Source organism: Leptosomus discolor, unplaced genomic scaffold (genome assembly GCF_034619465.1).
Source record: "Leptosomus discolor isolate bLepDis1 unplaced genomic scaffold, bLepDis1.hap2 HAP2_SCAFFOLD_45, whole genome shotgun sequence".
In the NCBI taxonomy this organism is placed as follows: domain Eukaryota; kingdom Metazoa; phylum Chordata; class Aves; order Leptosomiformes; family Leptosomidae; genus Leptosomus; species Leptosomus discolor.
Genome location: NW_028237842.1, coordinates 948144 through 967642, shown reverse-complemented (window position 1 = coordinate 967642; position 19499 = coordinate 948144). Strand labels below are relative to the sequence as shown.

The window sequence follows — 19499 nt, the reverse complement described above, 5'->3', positions numbered from 1 at the left end:
AAGGCTTCAATTTTCCAAATTTGCCAGAAGTAGGGAGGCACAGAGAAGCTACTATAAGCTGTCTTAAAACAAGAATTTTCACCATAGTGAAAAAAAAACACACTGAAACTCAAAATCCAAACCAGTCTGGTTTTTTGTATGGGTTGTTTTTGTTTTTTTTTTGGGTTGGCTGTTTTTGGTTGTGGTTTTTGGGTTTGGTTTCTTTGTTGGCTGGATTTTTAAATGACAGTCGAGGACATCAATATCAAGCACAATAAAACCCCCGCAAACCACTCCCTCTCCCATAGGGAGAAGTAGGATGAGTTAACCTCCTTTTGTTATCCTACAAATCTAACTCTTCTACAATCATTTCCTCCATGTATCTAAAGTAGAAAACGAGCTTGATCTTGTTTAAAAAGCAGTGACCATCAAGACAGAACACAAAGGCTTACAGCACTGTCAAGACTAAACGGTTTAAACCGTTTTCTCGGTTTCAAGTCGAGCCATCACCTTACAACTATGTACTGCACAGAAACAGTGCTTTCCACTTCTCTCACAGAGGAAAATAAGCTTTAGATTGGAAGGTAAAAAAGAAAGGGGGGCGGGGGGGTGGGGTGGGGTGGGTGTTTGAGGTGGATAAGCAGAAGCCTCCGCTCTGACCACGGAGGCGAACATGAGGTTTATTACTCCTGACGCTGCTCCTGGATCCCACACTGCCACCAGGAAGGAGAACTGACCTGGGCAAGTCGAGTTTCAGATTGATTTCTGTCCGAGGGAAGGAACCGCAGGGAGATCCTGCCTACGTCAGCTCCCCAGCCACATCCCCCACGGCGCCACACGAGCCTCCCCAGCTCGCGCTCTCCGTTTTGAGATGAAAAACAGCTGAAAAGGAGCTACAAGGCGCTGGCCCAAGGGCACCTCCCACCTGTCATCTCTGCAGCCGCGTCAGAGGTTGGGGTCAGGCCCCAACCCCCGGCGGTGGCTGACGACCCTGTGCCTGATTGCGGCTTTGTCTGGGAGCCGCGCGTGCCTCCCGCCCGCTGCCCCGCGAGAGCGTTCATCGCCGCAGCGGGGACCGAACGCAGAAGCCGCCGGCGGGACGCTCGCAGCCCCGGGCCCGTTTTCCCGCAGGCGCCGTCACGGCGGGAGACGCGGCCCGGACGCGCCCGCCCTCCCCCCGGCAGCGGAGGGGCCGCCCCGACCCCCCCCGCCCCGGGCCGCCCTCGCCGCGCCGCGCCGGCGCCTGCGCTCTTGCGCCGCTCGCACTTGCGGTGAGAGGCCGGGGGAAGAGGCGCTGCCGGGGCCGCCTCGCCGTCCGGCGGCGGGGCCGGCGCTGCGGCTGCGCGACACCAGCCCCGGCCCGGGCCGAGGGAGCTGCAGCCCCGCGGGCGGGAGGCCTCTCCCGGCGGGAGCGCCGCTGCGGGGCCCCGGAGGGGAGCGAGGTAACGCGGCGTCCGCCTGCGGGGCCTCCGGTCCTGCTCTCTGCGTCCCTGCCGCCGGGACCGCTCCCCTTCCCTGGCCGCCCCGTGCCTTCGGAGAGCCGCCTGCCGGGGGCGGCCGCGACGGGGTGGAGGTGAGAGGGTTTCATCTCGGCGCTGCCGGGGAGGGAGGGAGGGAGGGAGGGAGGGAAGTGCTTGACGGCCGTAACTGCAGACCGTGGGGGCTGGGAGCTGAACTGGGAAGCCGCAGCTTTCGGGACTTGTCACCTTGGCGGTGGCGCCGTACTTCAGGTGACCTCGCCGGGAAGCGAGTGAGGGCAGAGCTGAATCGTTGGACTCGGAGATGCGGTTGTGTTTAACTGAAGCAAAATGACAGTAAATGTCCCTGATTGTGCTTTCTTGCAGCACACAGAAGGTCTTCCTTAGGAGAACTGTGGCTGTTGAAAGCTGTGGGAACGCAGCCAACAGTTTTGACTTCAGGTGGGCTCTTAAGTGGCAAATAAATGTGTTCCATGGCAAGACAATGTTCTAGCTTTTGGCTTTGTCGCTGAGGTAAAAATTTCAGCTGTTGAGTTGCAGCAGGCACAGTTCTCTGTAGCTTCAGTAATGCCAGTGTCAATAACACTTGCTGCTTACTGTTGTGGGTTTTGAGGGGAGATGGTGGTATTTTACTTAGTATGGAGGACTCAACATTGTTTACAGTGTGTTCAGAAGCGTTCTTAGCCTCACCTTCCTTCAGAGAAGTCCTCTCTGATGTCTCTGGTGTACCTACTGTTGTACAGCTTCCCAAACCTCAACCCAAATAAAAAGGCAGTACTTAGGGATTGATCCCTTCTGGGTGGAGTTTCTGAACAGTTTGGTGTAGGTGCCTCCAGCAAAGAAGATAAATACAGTCATTTCAGTTTCTAGGTGCTTTGCCTGAAGTTTCTGCAAAGCTTTAAGCTCACTCACGTAAATCAGTGAGGCTTTAGAATTATCTCTTGTTTTGTTTTGTGTTTTTTTATTTTTTTAAAACACATCTTTTCCTGTGTCCCTTGAAACAACTCTTCTGGTAGAGGTGGAGGGAGAAGGACTGGGAAGAGTCATGCCTCAGGGGTGACGTAGCCAGGCACGCTGCTGGATGCAAACTCTAACGGACTGGAGCCCGTGGATTGCAATTAGACAGCCAAAACTGCTGCAGCCCCCAAAGGTGTTCCTCGTGCTTCTGAGTGTGGCTGTGCTTGGGGCAGGAGTGTTCAACCTTCCTGTGAACCGCCTGTTGAGCCCTGTGTTTGAGGGTGCTGTAACATTGGGTAGTAGGATGACTTGGGAAACTTTTCTGCCCAGTTAGAATCTCACAACTTTGCAATGGCAGTAACTTTTGTAATTATGTCTTTTCTTACGAGGTGCTTGGTGGACGAGGAGAAGCTGAGCCTGGAAAGCTGTGGCTGAGCAACCCCGAGGCGATACTTATGGACTGGTCCGACGTGTGGGATTGGAGAAACGGGAGCAGGTCAGTTAAGAAACACCTCCATGTCAGGGGAACATCAAACAAGCTTTTTTTGGCAATGAAGGGGGAGAGAAATGGCTAGGTTTGTCTATCTAGAGACAGGCTGATTCAAAGTGTGAAAGTCTCCTCGAAAACAAAGAACCCTGAAGTAGTGGAGAACTTGCTGTGGTTCAGAAGGTTTGGTTAAAATTTAGGCACTCACGAATAAGAACCTCTAAATACCTGTAGCCTGTGCACGTAAATACAATGTAGGCAGAGCAATTTCTTGGAAAAGCTTTCCACCTCTACCGTGCTTTACCAGTTCAGCAGCCTCAGCAACTGGGGATTTTAAAAGCTCTGATTCTCAGATCAGAGTTCACGGTACAGGTTTCTGGGTGCGCGCTGTGTGTTTTATTCTGGCAGAAGAAAAGGCCTGTATGCTGTGACCCCTGGGGTACCTTGTGGGTGCAGCTATCAGTACACCTTCAAGGTGAAGAGTGTGTGTATGTCCAGAGAACCCAGTTATTTCCAGGCCCACCCACTTTCCTGGAGGATGGTGAGGACTGTGCAAGGACTGAGCTGTGAACGGAAGGAGTTTGCCATCAGCTGAAGTAAGGGTCTGCGGGGTTGTTTTGTGTTCAGGAAAGATAATTGGCCGCTGGTCTTCCAGATCCTCGAGCCCCTTGCTTCTGTCAGGAAAAAGGGCAGCTCTCTGGTACAAGACCAGTTGTGCTGGTGGGTTGCTGGGGAGGTGCTCAAACCAGAGCTTGCTTGCCAAGAGCACCGTCAGGTGGTGAAGAGGGAGACCCCCAGGTCCGAGTTGCCGGGGCCAGGAGCAGCAGTCAGTCTCTGCCCAGACTTTTGGAATGCCGTGGGGACAGGTTTACTCGTGCCAGGCTGGGGTCTGTTAGATACAGCCTACGTTCAGCCACGGGGAGTGGAATTTAGGGGTGGGATTACTGTGCAGCACAGGGGGGCACAAATTACTGTGTTTTCAACTCCCCCTTTAGCGTAAGACTAAGGGTGAGCGTGCGAGGGGAAACCTCTGGGCGTAGTCACGAGGGAGACTTGTGCGGGACTTGCAAAGTGGGGGTTTTATGTTGGTCCTACGCTAGCATGGTACAAAGTGCCTACAACGGCGGGCACTGGTGCTGCGCTGCAGAAGGGAACGTCCTAACCACTGGCCCCGTGTTGTCCCCGAGACTTCCACATGTCACATCCCATTTCTTCATTGCCCCTTCTCTATGGGCTCAGGGTTACGGTCTTGCCGTGACTCAAGTGTGTTTCTGACCGTCGGAACAAATTTCTAACGGGTTTAATATTTAGGAAAATGAATGTAATACTTATTGTAGTTTACTCATGCGTTAATTACTGAGTTGGAAAAAAAGCCGTGTTCTTTGAGATGTGAGCCATGTTCAGCGTCCTTGTTGTGATCCCTTTTATACTCACGTTGTGTAATGCTGACCTTGGGAATGAAGGTATTTCTGCATATTTTTTTTACTTACATCCTGAAAGTGAGGTGTTGATGTATACATTAGATATTAGGCAAGACAAAATCGTAATGAAATAGCACAGGAATGGTATCTGTCCTCTCACCCAGTTATTATGGTAGATCAGATGTTTTTGTTGGGGTTTTTGTTGTTGGTGGTGCGTTGGTTTTTTTTGTATTTAGAATTATCTCTCTGTTCCCTGTTTAGACACAGAGGAATGCAAGATGTTAAAGCTGTTGTGACCTGATGCATCTACAGCTCCAAATGAAGTGGATGAGTGGGATTAATAGATACAATATTAAAACAGTGGAACCTATTTTATTGTAGTTCTAACTTTGCATACATACGAGATATGATGTAATAATATTTATGTAATGCATGAGTAACTATTCATTCTTAAAAACTGTAGAGCCTGAGGTTGTCTGGCAGGTATCAGGCTTTCTGTGTGTGAGGTTAACTCCTTCAGGGTGATTTTCTTTGAAGAAGATGTTTAGGCTCTGCCAAATCACGGGTGCGGCATCACAAAGTAAACAGTGAAGTGGTTTAGTTCTCCAGCTATTAGAAACAGAGTAGGAAATCCCTGGCTTCTCAAGCCGTAAACTGTAATATTAGTTTGCATAATCCAGGCGTTTCTACCTCATCTTGGTTAGAGAAGACACTTGACTATGGTCTGCAAAGGAAGTGTGATTTGGCCATCTTCTATTTGTTTCCATGTGAAACTTTTTAATGGCTTTTTTTCCTTTCTATACCTTTAGTAATGATTGCTAATAAGCTTCAAGAACTTCTTATTACATCTGTGTTCTTTTTTTCTTTTTTTAAAAAGGAGAGAAATGTAATTGTGTCTCTTTTCAGAGGTGTTGGACCCAAGCAGTCATTGTCAGAAGTCACGTAGGTGACTTGAGAGAGGTGCCTGTCCAATTACTTGTTTGAGAGTTGAAATACAGAATGAAATAAAGTGTAATCGCTTGTGTCTACACTGACATTTTCTTTGAGGAGCAAGAAACATCAGAAACAACTTCTAACTTGCTGTACAAGACAGTGGAGTGTCCTTGGTGTTTGGCTCGCAGGCAGCGCGATGCTTGTCTTCCCTGGAGTTGGTAGGGATCAGAACGACCCTTTCTCACGGGGTCTGACGTGCGTGTCTTGCCTGCAGAAAGGCGCTCAGCTGCCGGGCTGCCTGCCTGCCAGCCACCCACCCTGTCTGTACAGGCTGCTGCTCCTGTGGCGTGGGGAGCTCTGCACGAGCCTCCGTCTGCGTCAGGCTGGGTGTCCAGGCTGGGCAGCTGCTGGGGAGTCAGGGTCAGCCCAGGCTCCTCGTTCCGCCTGCGGAGTGAAGGGGGGTGATGGGCAGGTGGAAGCGGCTGATGCAGATGTTCAGAAGCCGAACGTCCAGCAGCGCTGCAGCTCATGGCTAGTGCCAGCTGTGGGCGCTGCCTCTGAAGCTGCCTACCTAGTCTTTCTGCCTCTTCTTCTGGAGGGATTGTGCTCAGAGAGGTGTATGAACAAGGCCTGCCGGTGTTCTTCTCTCTGAGGGCTTTTGTGTGCTCCTGTGCTCAGCCATCGGTTTGTAAAGGTTTGCTGGTACAATCTAGGAAGTTTAAGTGGTTTGCGGTGTGGTGCTTGGGGGAAGTGGAAACCTGACTTTTGATTGAAAATAGCAGAAGGATCAACTCCTCGAATGGGCTGTGGTGGCACTAAGGTTGGACAACTTCTTTAGGTCTTTTGAAGGAGAAATCTCGTTGCATTTGGCAAGACTATGGGCGTCATCTCTTGATGTCCTGCACCTTTACATAGTAAGAGCATGAAAGGCAAGGAATCAAACTTTTGTTTGAACCCAAAAATGCGCCTACGATTTTCTGTTGTTCTGTAAAATACAGAGAGTAAAATTTTGACTACAATAGCAAAGTCAAGTGAAGCACCACTAGAATTTATGATTGAATGCATCTGAGCTGGTTGAGCTGTTTCATTCCATTTTAGCCCTTTGGAGCTTGAAGCAGACTGGCTTGTCTGTTGACACAGTGACTTGGAGGAGAGTGTGATTTCAGAAATGCTGTAGCGCTGCCGCGGTGGTAATACAATGATAGCAGAGTTGAATTTCATGCTTTGTGGTGTAAGGTTGTAGGTATTATTTGATGTGGTAGTCTTTGTATCTCTAAAGGAGTCTCATAACGTTGCTGCTTATACATAGGAACAATAGCTTTTAATTGACTAGGCAATGCTGAACTATGAAACAAGATTTGGTTACCTTCTAAGGCAGTATTTCTTTTCAACACACACAAAAAACGTTTGAGAAATTGCAAGGCCTGTTTATTAGAGTGAAATCATAATGAAAATGGGGTTTTCTGTTTACTTACAGCCTCTTGTTTAGTTGGTGATTCTTGAATTGTCGTCCTTGTTGCTAACTTGTGGTGTATGGAGGTATCAAAGTTTTGATTTATTCCCTACTAGCTCTTGGCCATTTCAAGCTCTTGAGCCTTTTCTCGAGATTTCCCTGACTGCTTCAAAATGAGTATGTGACTGTTCGGTTGGGCGTTTCTGTCAGGTGCTTATTCAGCTGCAGGAAGACAGAACCAAGCTGTAAATCCATCCAGAAAGAAATCAGGGTGAGACTAGAGGTCATGTTAGGGGAGACATTAACAAACGAGCCGACGTTGCTAAATTATTGCTTTGCTTCACAAGCCTGAGTGCAAAGCAGCTGAGGACACTAAGAGTAAACAGCATACAAGATCCCTGTTGGTGTGTGATGAGAGTTGTAAAACAGGTAGGTGAAGTGTTTTTAAAAATCAGAATTGTGATTTGGGTGTGATTTGAGGCTGCTACGTGACAAATGATACAGAAATAGGTACAGGTTTTACAATTGCTTTTGGAGGGTGTTAGCCTGAGAAATGTGTGTTCAGTTGACAGGAGGGCCTTTGGAGAAGGCAGATTAGGAATTTACCTAAGACAAAGCAACGTGTCATTTGAGGGGTATTATAACTCTGCTGCCGCCTTATGTATTTGTCTCTTTTTGAAGGGTTTTGTATTTTACATTATGAGATCACTGATCCAAGAATGAATCTTCTTTCAGGGCAGCACAAACACTCAGCCAAAGAAGAGGATGTTCCGAAGTCACTCTTGTGTGCTTTTGCTGACGAGTTTTGCTGAGGCTAGGTGTAATTCAGAGCAGGGGTTTGCAGTCGGCAAAATCTGAATGCATTTCAGGTAGGTGTCTAAGTTTGGTGGCTTCTGCTTGGTTTTCTGAGAGGGGAAAAAGCTGAGGCAAGTGCTCCAGCTCTAATCTGGCTCCCTTCCAGCAGCAGTAGCTCTGGCATGGCTCAGTGAGGGGGCCTGCTTCTCTTCTTTCCTCTGTTCTTCCCTCCCCTGTGCCCCTTCCCTCCCCTGGCTGGGCTGTATATCTGATGCCGTCCAAGTGTCTGTCTCTCCTCCAGTGCTGCTCACTGGAGAAGGAATGAGCTCCTGGCAGGAACTCGCTGCTTTCTACACTCAGCTCGGGATTAACTTTTCTCCCCTCGTTCTCGCTGCCGTTTCAGACGCCGTTTCCCGCACTGCTCGTGCCCCGTAGCCTCCTTGGTTCACTGTCCCAGTGCTCACGGCCCAGCATCGTTCCAGTTGCTGTCACTTCGCGTATTCCGTTTTTCAGAAGCGGGCACTTCTTGTCAACAGCCTTCCAGTCCCTTCTGCGGTTTCATAGGGAGGGTCTGAGGATGCAAAGCGGACACAGCCATTGTGGTGCGGCTTATGCCTCTGCCTTCCTTTCTCACACCCTCTCCCAAACTACCCCAGCGTCCAGCTCCTGACAGGGGCTTATTCTGTGGGCTGCAGCATGGCCTCGCGGATTTACGGCATCGTACAGTGTAGCTCCGCTTCCCGCACACCACTTCTGCGCCTTGCACGGGCAGGCTTCTCGTGCTTCTGAAGAGCTGTTTGGCAAATAGCCTCCTGTCCTTTTGTTTCTTTTTTTCTCCTGAGGTTTATAGCTTCTGTGAGATGTGAATACGGCTGGAGTAGGACTGAGGAATTGGGAGACAGTGTATGTATTCTGAGGTTGTTTTCGGTGTTGGAATTTTGTCAGGGATGAGATGGGAGGTCATTAGCCTCTACCATCCCTGGTTCTTAAAGGGATGTGTTTTCTAGTGTGTTGTGGGGGTGTTTTTGAAGAACCTTTTCCTTTTTTGAGGCGTTTGTTCCATACTTTGTATAGATTGGCTGCTGAGTTGTTTGAGCAATGAGAAGCTGCCTGAAGAGACTGCGAGATTCAGCTCTGCTGGCATGAAACTCGTTCAGCAGCAAATTTAGTACCCATATACAGCTTGCTTTAATTCTGTTTCTTGAGTAAACCTTAAAATACTGTGACAAAATCAATGTTCTAGAATCCAGATATTAGTTCCATAACCGTTCTTCTGTTTGCTACTGTAGATCACCTCTTGATCGAGTCACTGATTATATTTGTGCTTTTGTGGTTCGATTAAACAAATATACGTGTAACTGACACCGCATGCTTAGAACTCCATCAGCTGCAGGCTTCAAAGTGTTTCACAAAGTAGCTGCATCTATATTGGGTCGAATATATAACTTGGGACTGATTTTTCTGATCAGTGCCCCTGGAAGTAGGCTAACAGCTTATCTGTCTCAGCTACAACGTCCAGTTCTGTCACATGCTTCTTATGGGTGCTCTTTGGCTGCTTGCTGAAATATCTTCTTTTTCAGTGTGTAAAGTGAACCTCCTCAAAATAAGACGCTGGCCTGAAAACAGTTGTCTGTCTTATGTTGTCTCTCTCTGTGCAGCCTGTTTGTGTGTCCAGGTAAACACAGTTGCATCCAAACGGTGTGGAAAGGTTGCCAAGTAGCTGTCTTGAAGTTGATGACCCTGCAGCTGTAAAAGTTACTGGAAGGTTTTGGCGCTGTTAGTGAAAACTGATTTAGATTTGGAAAGCAGAAGAAAAGAAAGCTATTAACTCCAGAGACCATGCCAGCTTGGGTTTGTTCCTCAGTGACAGGTTCTTTTCCTAAAAATTAGAGAGAAAGTAGGAGCAGAGGCTGCTTATTTACATTCCAGCTGTGCCTCTGTGCTGTTTGCTGCCTAAAGCAGTGTGGGCTACAGCAAGGCTGTATGTCCTGTTTCAGGTGCAATATCAAGATGCAGTACCCAGTGGGAATCTTGAAAGGGCTGTGGGATGTTGCACCTAATCCGTAATGCTTGGCGTTACTCCTCAGGGGAGGTTTGCAATACAAGTTTTCTGAGTTGTGTATGGTGAGATGTACACTGAGTCTTTCCTTTTGTGTTTGAAACTGCCGAGGTGGGTTTCTGTGTAGCACAGTTCTGGTTAAGCAGTGGGATTGGAAACTGAATCAGCCCTCGCTTCTGCAGGTCCTGCCTTCAGATCAGTAATGAACACATTTTTATTGCTGCCACCCCTATTATATTTGTCATCCAGTTGAGGAGGTTGTTTTCTTTATGAAAAGAAAACAAGATTACATGTGCCAAAGGACAGCAGCTGTTTTACAGCGTCTGATTACAATGATGTTTTTTTCCAAAGTACTGTGCTTTAAGCAGTCTCTAATTTGAGTGTTTAGTCTGTCATGATTATTAATACATAGTATAAAGGAACGTTTTATTCTCTGATATTATTTGCAAGCTAGGATCAAAATGGAAAAAGTATGAGGGCTTTGTATGTAAGGAAGCACTGCTTTTTTTTTAATCCGTTGGGGTTTTTTTTTTGATTTTTGATGACTTTTCAGTTGACCAACAAAATGCATCACATTGATACAATACGTATTTTACAAGGAGAAAAGTATTGTTCGTCCGCCCATGTTCTAGCAGCTGCCAGCGTTTGGAGCAAGGAAATCTCCAGGTTCAGGCTGGAGGCTAGCCGTGTGACAGGACAAGGCGCCAACTGCATGAAGGGGTGTTTTTCTGGCACGCAGCTGCTGTGCACACACGTCCCTAAGTCAGAAGTAAATCTGATCTGAGGTGGTTTCTGCCGTTGTGAGTTAGTTCAAGTTTAGCTCTGGATTCTTGAAGCGTGGGTCACATCTGCAGGGAGAATTGCTGCTCTTTGACTTTCTGTGGTTGCACAGTCAGGTCAGGAGCTCTTTTTCCATTCAGGAGCTTCAGTCACATTTAAAGTAAGCTCAGCTGCCACTGGGCATCATTGTCTCTCCTTGCCAACCTGTATGTTGGACTATTTAGCTTTCAAAAGGCTTCTGGAAATGGTCTCTCGTGAGGCTCAGTGGTATTTCTGCTTAGGCCCAATCATAGACAGAAGGCTTCACTCCAGAGAGGGTTTGTAACGGTTGACATGGTCGTAGTTTTGTATTAGAATTTGCTCAAGCAGTTAAGAAATCTGTTAAAAAAAAAAAAAAAAAAATCAAACATTTTTTAGTGTTAGTAAAGAATGTGATGAAAGTAGAGTGATCTTTTCCAAAAGTGAAATAAACTGATACAAAAGGAATTGTGGATGCAGTTAAAACTCATCCTTTCCATTAAGTGAAAGGCGAAAAAAGTGGGAAATGCAGTAGAAGATTATGATGATAATTAATATCTCTTTAGAAAGAGGTTGCACTTTTTCCAGTGGGAAGACAAATATTTCTGTTCTGGAATTGTCTGGGTTAACAGAGACCTTGATCCCTAGCGATTGACCAGTAGCAGCCACAATAACAGGATTAATGTGTCAAAAATGTCACATTTAAATATTTTTGTTAACTTGCCGTTGTTGTAGGAAATCATGTCTTAGATTTTTCTTTGTTTTAAAACAGTTTCTTAATCCTTGAGACAGGATGAAAATTTCAAGGGGCAATCCTTCAGCTGGGTGCAAGGAAGTTTGTCAGGAGATGATCTGGCTGGTCTGGCTCCATAACATCAAGAACTTGGTTTTTCAAAAATACAGAATGCTCACAATTCCTATAAAATCAGTGTATGTCTGGCTACCTGCAGGAGTTCCACCCTTAATTTTTTGTTTGTTTGTTTGTTTTATATAAATGTGCTGCAAATGTTAGAAACAATAATTGGAGTCCTGTGTTTTTCTAAGGCACAATTGTCAAGGAGAGTTACTTATTTGTCAGAGAGAAGCAGCAGAACCCACGGTCTCATTTGTGAGTTGTGTATGGGCTTAAGTTTTTAGCTTATCCAGCTCATCCCTAAAGATATTACACCAGAGGGGTCCCAGTCCTGAGCCCTGGGGGACACCGGCTGGATTGAACTCCCTTCACCACCACTCTCTGTGCTTGGCCGTCCCAGCCGCTTTTTAACCCGCCTTAGAGTGATGATCTGAAATGTCCGAGTCCTTTACTGTTTCACTGTTCATTGAGATAGAAAGCAGGACCATGTCTATACACATCTTGCATTCTGAAAAATGTAGAGCCCAACCAGGCTGATAGAGTCAATAAAATGAGTAAAAGAACAGATGTACGTGGATATTAAACCAAACAGCTGCAAAGTCTTAGATTTGGAATTGCTTTTTTGAGGTAAGTAATGTAAAACTTTAGACTTTCTGCTATAATTATTGTCAATTCAGGATGCTTCAGTTGCAGGGCGTACACGTGTTAATTGGTGAGGCTAATAATATTTATGTCCTTGAAGAAAACCTACATTCACTGATTTTTCTTCTGCTTCTTTGTTGTTGGGCTTAAGTTTAGCTGTGATTGGATGGCCTGAACGTTTGTCAGAATACGTTTGTGTAGAAACTGGAGTCAAAGAAAAAAAATCCAAAGCCAGCTGAAAGACTAGAAGAGGTCGTAGGCTTTGAGCAGGGAGGTTGGACTAGATGGTCTCCAGAAGTTCCTTCCGACCTCGACTGTTCTGTCAATCTGTTCTGTGACAGAAGAATTGCATTTAATAAACCTGCATTAACATAGGTTTAGCCAGTAGTTTGTATTTCCGATTTTGTTCCTTGTTTTGTGGAAATATTTTAACTCATTCTGTTGTTCTCAATTAAAAGAAAGAATACCTGAGTCATTTCTATGTAGTAGAAATTAATGGAATCAAAACTAAAACCAAGTTTTCAGCTCTTCCTCAGTGTTGAATGACTATCATTGATCTGTTTGAGAAAACCAAAGTGAAGTTACTTGTTCTGCACACCTGCTTGGGAGAGATGGTCTCTGTCACAAGCTGGATTTAGAAAAGCTCTGGAATTCTAGGCTGCTTACTTTTCCATTTCCATGGTTTGATTTTACAAAGGTTTGTGTTAGACATGCTTTCCTTAACATTTAAAAGCATTTAATTGGAAAAATGTTAATGGCTTACAGCAAACATAAACCTCAGTGTAAGTTGTTACACATTCAAATTGGATCATTAAGAGGTTTACTTTAAAAGGAAAGGGTTTGTTTGCAAGTTGCTGAAGTGGAAACAATTTAGGTTTATGGCTCTCCCCTAATAGGACCCTGTCAAAAAGTTTTAATCGTTTTGTGATGTTCAGTTGCTGAAGGTTTTTTGGTATCCATTTTTTGAGGGTGAAATGGTGACAGTTAACTGTTTGGATAAAGGACCGGGATTTTACCTGGGTGAAATTCAGTACAGCTGACAGAGCTGCACTCTGGTTGCTCCTGCTGATGGACTGCAGCTGCTGCCCTCAGGCATTACAGACTTCTGTCTGAGTCTGAGGAGAGACATACTATTAAGTCAGTAAGTGATTAAAGAATCTTCAGCCATAGAACAAAGGGAAACAGGCAACACTTAGTAAAATTTGCATAGTTCAGATGAAGTTACGTTTTATTATGGGCATTTCACAGCTCACTTAGCATGCAGAGTAGCCCTTCAGCAGGTTTACGTTTGTCAGGTCTGGTGATTGCAGTGAGCACCAGAGAATTCTAAACTGGGAATACTTCAACACAAGTGAAACAGCTGGGATAAGCAGTGTGCCCGACTCCTGCTCCAATGTATTTTAAACTATTTTGAAAAAACAGAGAAGGCTCAGAAGAGACTCAAAGATGTGCTTTGCTCCTCTGGGGGATGATAAGATATATTTTTGTTAGGTTGTGTTTGGAGCTTGTGAAGAAGTACTGAGAAGTTGTAGTCTACTGAAGAAAACCGTGGAAAGAATAAACAACAGCTCACACAAATATCTAAGCAAAGAAGAGTGTTAGAGAGGGGATCTGAAGTGGTTCTGAAGTGCCTGTTAAAGTGGTAGCCTCCTCCTACAGCCAGCCATGGATCTTTCTAGAATGACTGCTTTGGTCATGTGAGCTACTGGACGACCAGGTTAACCTCTAGGTCTGTAACATCCTGGAGGGCAGGTAAATTGATCAGATCTTCCCCCGTAACCTAAAAAACCCAAGGACATTAAATATCAATCCACGGCATCAATCTGATTCGGTTCTGTATCAGTGCGGGGTAATGTCTGGGTGGGAAGTGCTGCTTCTAGCTCAGTCTCAGCAGCGCGGAGCACTGACCCTACTTGTGAAGTAGAAAGATTTGAGTACCAGTTCCCTGTTAGGCTCCTTGTGTCATCTCAGAGCTTACTGACTTGTGCTGCTCTGAGCTGTATGCAAATAGCTGACCCCAAGTACTGGGGATTTAGGTAGAGTCCGTGGGGAGGGTTGTGCTTTCTGTCTCTTGGAGCTCTTAGGAGAGCTCACTAGCTTTGCAGCACCACTCCAATGGTGTTGCCCTGTAATAAAGTGAAAAAATTAATGCAGAGTGTTTCTACAGATGGACCTCTTCTCTGTTGCTTCTCTGTTGGCCTCGTTCCGACTAGGTAAGATCGTTACAAGCAAAGCCTTGAGTTATAAATGCTACAGGGCAGAAATACCTTTTTTTTTTTTTTTTTTTTTTTTTTTAATGTTGTGCACTGATGTGCATGCAGCTAGCTCTGAAGTAACGTTGGGCATTGCTTAACCAGTATATTTGGTACGGAAAACACTTTGCCATGGACACCACTTCAGTGAAATTGAAGTACGTGTTGTCTTGGACGTGCGAGAGCAGAACAACCTGGGGGAGTGTTATTTAGAGATCGTGTGGAAGACTGGTAAATACACAATCTTGTGCAATCGGTGACAGTCTTTAGGAATTCTTATTTTTCTAGAGAGCTCAAATTGGAAGAGGGATAGCTCGGTCTGGCCTTGACTGTCCTGTAACTTGTCTAAATCTGTTCTCTTTTAATGTCTTTAGATGAAAAGAAAAAGAACCGATTTGCAGCTGAGCTGGATGAATTTGGGTCAGATACAATGAGTGAAATGAATATTGTTGGGCGAAATATTTTAAGTGTTTGGAGAACGATGAGAAATGAGGTAAAGTTTTAAAAGGTTAATGTATTTACTGACTGGGGGGGGTTTTGATGATTGTAGGCTTTGTTGAACAGTTCATGTACCTTCTGTAACTGTTTGTTCTCTGTTTGTACACCTTTTCAAATAGAGCATTCTGCCACTGGGTGAGACTGGATTTTGCGTGTCGCTGGAATGTAAAATACTGAAGCCCTTACCTTTCAGTCATGTTACGTGATGTTCCTTTTCACTCCTTTAGGGTTTTTGAGAACAAGTTACCTGTTTTCACAACTTGTCAAGTGTGACGCTTTTACTAAATTAACTACTTGAACTTACTTTAAGCTGTCAGAATTACTCATTGCTTTGCTGTTTAAGACCATACATTTGATACTCAGATGATTGAGTCCTTAGAAGTCTTGTTCTGACCAAATTCAGACCTGACCTTTGTGATTTACTTAATTTCACCTATTCTTTTCAACTGATGAGGGATATTCTTTCCTGACTTGTAAATAGTTTGTAAATACGTATGTATGTTTACTTTTTTAGCAAAGAATCCTAATACAAAGTTAATTGAGTTGTCAGGGTGTTTAAAAAGTAGGGATTTCTGTGACTATGAAAGACATCACGCAGGTTAACGCAGCCTCTGTGTTTTTCTAGGTGAATCTAATGAATTACCCTTTTGAAAACGTGGGCTTTCATGTTCCTCATCAACGTTTTCCTTTATTTACTTTCCAAGTGCTGTCTGATTGGTTTGATAATAAGGCAGATGTCTATGGGTGGATCTATTGATCCGGTTTGTTTATTCTTTTTAAGGCCAGATTCTTAACATGGGAATAGGGGTGAGCTACAGTCAGCATAGGGAGAAATAATCAATTTAGCTCAGGTGCTGGAACAGTCTGTATGCAGCAACATGAGTTTATTTACTCTGCTGTTGTGCTGTGCTCTGTTGTGTAGTTGTACTCTCAATATTTCATCGCCATGTATTTTTCTGTTTAAAGTACACAAAACCAAAACAAATGCTCAGTCCCAGTTCCAACGTATCTGAATAGATGGACCATTTTGAAGTTCTGGAAGGTTTTTAGTTTGTATGTACTATTCATCAGAAGGACTTTTAATGAACTGCCAGGTTTCTGTTTTACTTCACGGTGCATGCCAACGAAGCTCGGCTTAAAAGGAGAACAAAACCGTGTGCAAGATGTTAAGACCGTAACTACAGCGGCTTAGAAACAGCCTTTAAATGACACGTATCACACCGGGCTTCACTCTTCATTAGAGTGGTTTGGAGTTGTGTGGCATGAACAGCTCATAAAGCTGAGTACTGAGCTGAGCGTCATTCATGACATACAGATGATTTCTGTTCAACTTAAATACTTTCCAGCTAGGTGGAAACTTGGTTTAGTGCTGAAGTTCTAAATCTGTGTCCAGCTGAGATAGGTGTTGTTAATACAGAAGGTGTTATATTAACAGTTGTATTGATTGTTATTATTGAAGGGTTTTGTTCTACCAAAGTCCACTCAGTTTAAAACCCATGTAAACAGGTGAAGAGAAACTGGAGTTTCTGTTTCAGTAGTCCTTTGGGGGAGTGGGGAAAATAGTACAAAGTATGTCGTTGAGATGGGCCTTAACAGCAGTTTGCTGTAGCACGTTCTGTGTCTGTCTTTAGAATACATAAGTGTATATTTGTGTGTGCCACGTTTTTGAAAGAGTCGTATGAGAATGTCCCGGGGGAAGTTTTGTTTGCTGGTTTGTAACAAGCTGTCATAAAAATACGTTGTTATTAGTAGAAAGAGCAACGCTCTCCCGATTGTTTATAACGAGGCTTTGCCTTTCACACGTGGAAAACGGTGGCTCATTCTGTCAGCTGGGTCCGTGGGAATCTCCAGTTGTCAGACAAACTGGATTGGATTGATGGAATGCGTGAGACGGCGAGACTTTCTGGCATTCGGTTCTTACACGTATGAACAAGAGGCTCCCAGGTAAGATCTGGTTTTCCTTACACTTCACAAAAGCAAAACAGTCTTTATTTTAATTAATTAATTAATTTATTTATTTTTATTTTTATATTTTTTATATATATATATAAATATAATATGTATTTATCTTTATTTATCATTCTCCAGTATCTTTTCAGTTAGTGTGTGTGTTTTCATGAGGTCACAGAAAACTGTTTTGCATGACATGAAATGTAGAGGAAGGCCATTCAAAAGCAGTAATAATGGACTGAATGGTTAGTCTCAGAGATTAAAAATAGCTGTTTATTTTTAAGAGTGAGCGCCCCAGAGGTAATCACGCCAGTGAGTCTCTTCTACTGACTGAGTCTGAGAATGAATGCTTTTTAAAACCATAACCAGTAAGTTGAGAACGTCTTAGAAAGAGGGGATGATTTTCCTCCAGGGCAGGCAAAGCTGCATCGAGTGTGTTCTGAGCGACATTTGCTATGAAGCAGACCTCTGGGTGAGATCTGATGGTAAGACAAGAAGGGCTCTGGCTTTATTAGGGACTTGTGTCATGGAAGTCGTGTGTGGTTCTGTTATTTCAATAGCAGCATGAGAGGGAGCGGGAGCGGACAGAGTGATACTTACTTACACTGCTCTTTCTTTGAGACCCCAGCAGTTTCCAGCAATACCAAAGGCTTTCCTTGCCCGGATTCTGAGGGACTGGACCAACTAGAATGTTTTCATGGCTTCTCATGAGCCCTGAACAGCACCTGATACGAGAGATAACTGCTCTCACTCATGTGGTCTGCGCTGCTGTTGTCATCTTCTTTCCTACCCTCCTTTTTCTTTCCTACCCTCCTTCTGCTTTCTGTTGTAACAGACTGTAGCTGAGCTGACCAGGAGTGATCATTTTGCCAACTTCCGTGGACAAAAAGACAACTTGGAAACTGCTGTCCTGAGCAGATCAGCATTGTCTCGAGCCAGCCCGAAGCGGGAGTGTCTGAAGCTGCCGTTCCTTAACACTCCAACCCAATTCAAGAGTGTGACCATCTTTCTCCTTTGCAGTTGCCTGGGACACCTCGTGACCCAGTGCAGGTTCTTGTCGGTCTTGCTGGTGCTGGCCCTGTGTTTTGGGCGGGGGGCGGCCCTGGCAGCAGAACCCCGGTGGTGTTCAGTTGGTATTTGCCAGTTCAGCTCCCTGATCCGGTTCACCACGATCCCCAAAGAGTGCCGCTGTTGGAGCGAGGGAGGAGAAACGCAGAGTTAGGGACAGGGAGGGGGGGCTGGCGTGCTGCTGGTGTAGGTGTGCTTGAGCGGTCACGGCTGCAGCCCGCAGAGCCTGTCCTGCCTGTCATTTTCTCAGATGGCCGTGCGTGGGGGTGAGCGCAGAAACAGGCTGCATGTTCTGTCCTGACTGCTCTTTTCTCTTTCCTTCTGTGCACTTGGGTTTTGTTCCCACTCAACCTTTCCAGATCACAACAATAGCAGTTGCAGCAGTTCCCAGTCACCACAGATAATTTTTTTTTCTCTCAGAAGAATCATCACTGCCATTTATGTAGATACTCCTTTTCTCCTTAGCTGGAAAAGAGGTTAAACGGAATAGCACTAAGAACAGATTTCAGGTATTTTATTTTTTCCATAGTTTTGTATCTCTTATTAAGTTTTACAAGACCTTTTTTAAACGTCTCTTCTCTTTTATTTTATTAAGCTATCTTGACTATTCCATAGTAGACTAAACAAATCTAACAGGGAGATGATCATAGACATACGGATTTTTGGTCAGATGATTGAAGAACTTGCTGAAAACTAGAAAAGACAAAAGAAAACCAACCCAAACCCCTAGCTCTTGCCAGATCCAGTCCCTGAGCACCTGAGCTCAGCACTGGACACAAATTAGTGCAAGGCAGCAGCAGCAGCTTATGCTGATGCAGAGCTACACTTTCAAACCCCAACCTGTTTGTGAGGCAGCAGGGTCTTGTTAAAGCTGTTGGTTCTCTGAGTTCATTGATAATGTCAAAGTTGAAGAAATTACACCGAAGCTGTTCAGTACACTACTTGACTATGTAGTGCGTCAGGCAGAGGGCTTTCAGCAGGGATTTAATTGCTTACAAAGAACAGAATCTTAGGATTATATGGGGTTGTTCTTTGAAAATTTGGAATTTTCAGTCCTTTGCCACCCATGTGTGTAATTTTCAGCTATTTTGTTTTTTATTGTGAATGGACACAGTGAATACCTGGCTATCAATGCTTTTAAAGCCTTACTAAAGCATTGAATAATAAATAAATAGGGCTGGTTTTGTCTCATGTTGCTACCTCCACACGCAATATTTTGTGATGTCTCAAACAAGGTGAAAGTTCTTAAACTTTTGGGGTTTTTATGCTTCCTATACTACTTGTGGCATCCTCAGGGAGAAAGCACGATACCCAGAGCAAAACAGCAGACTTTTGAAATGGGCTAACTTAGATTCTTCCCCTACTTCTCTTGCTGCAAAGCACGTTCTAGTTACTCCTCATGGTTAAAAGCTTGGAGGCACAATTACCAGCCTACACAGCTCTCATGTCATTTCTCTGTTTTCCCAGATGTTGAAATAATAATGCAGTGCCTCGTTCCTGGAATGGTGACCGGGAAAATGGTCACCAGCTGCATGTTGGACTTTGTTTTCTTCAGTATTCTGCAAGTCCAACAAAAATAGAGGTCAGTAAACGCTTGTTCCCTGACTGCAGCATGGCCATCCGTATATGTTGTTGCAGCCTGTTGGGTGTTTATTTTTCCATAGGTAAAAATTAGAATTACTTGATTTTCAGTTATTAGGGCCAAATGATGAGGAAACCCATGGAAAGGTTCCACTCTATGGGACAGAAAATGTACCTTAAAAGTGAGAGTATGGCTGTTTATTTTGGAAAACTGGTTGTCCGTACTTTAAATTCAGGAAATGGGAGTGTGTACTCGCACAGTTGGATACAGCCGTGTTTACTCTGCATTTCTGAA

The 19499-nt window shown here is 44.9% G+C and overlaps 1 long non-coding RNA gene across 1 annotated transcript; it reads left to right on the top strand.

Annotated features, from left to right (window-relative positions):
• The first annotated feature begins 1859 nt into the window (after positions 1-1859).
• LOC147412660 (uncharacterized) lies at positions 1860-7457 on the top strand. The gene is made up of 3 exons (XR_015184180.1): positions 1860-1898; positions 2804-2910; positions 7444-7457. It is a non-coding gene; the product is annotated as an uncharacterized LOC147412660 (long non-coding RNA).
• The last annotated feature ends 12042 nt before the right edge of the window (positions 7458-19499 follow it).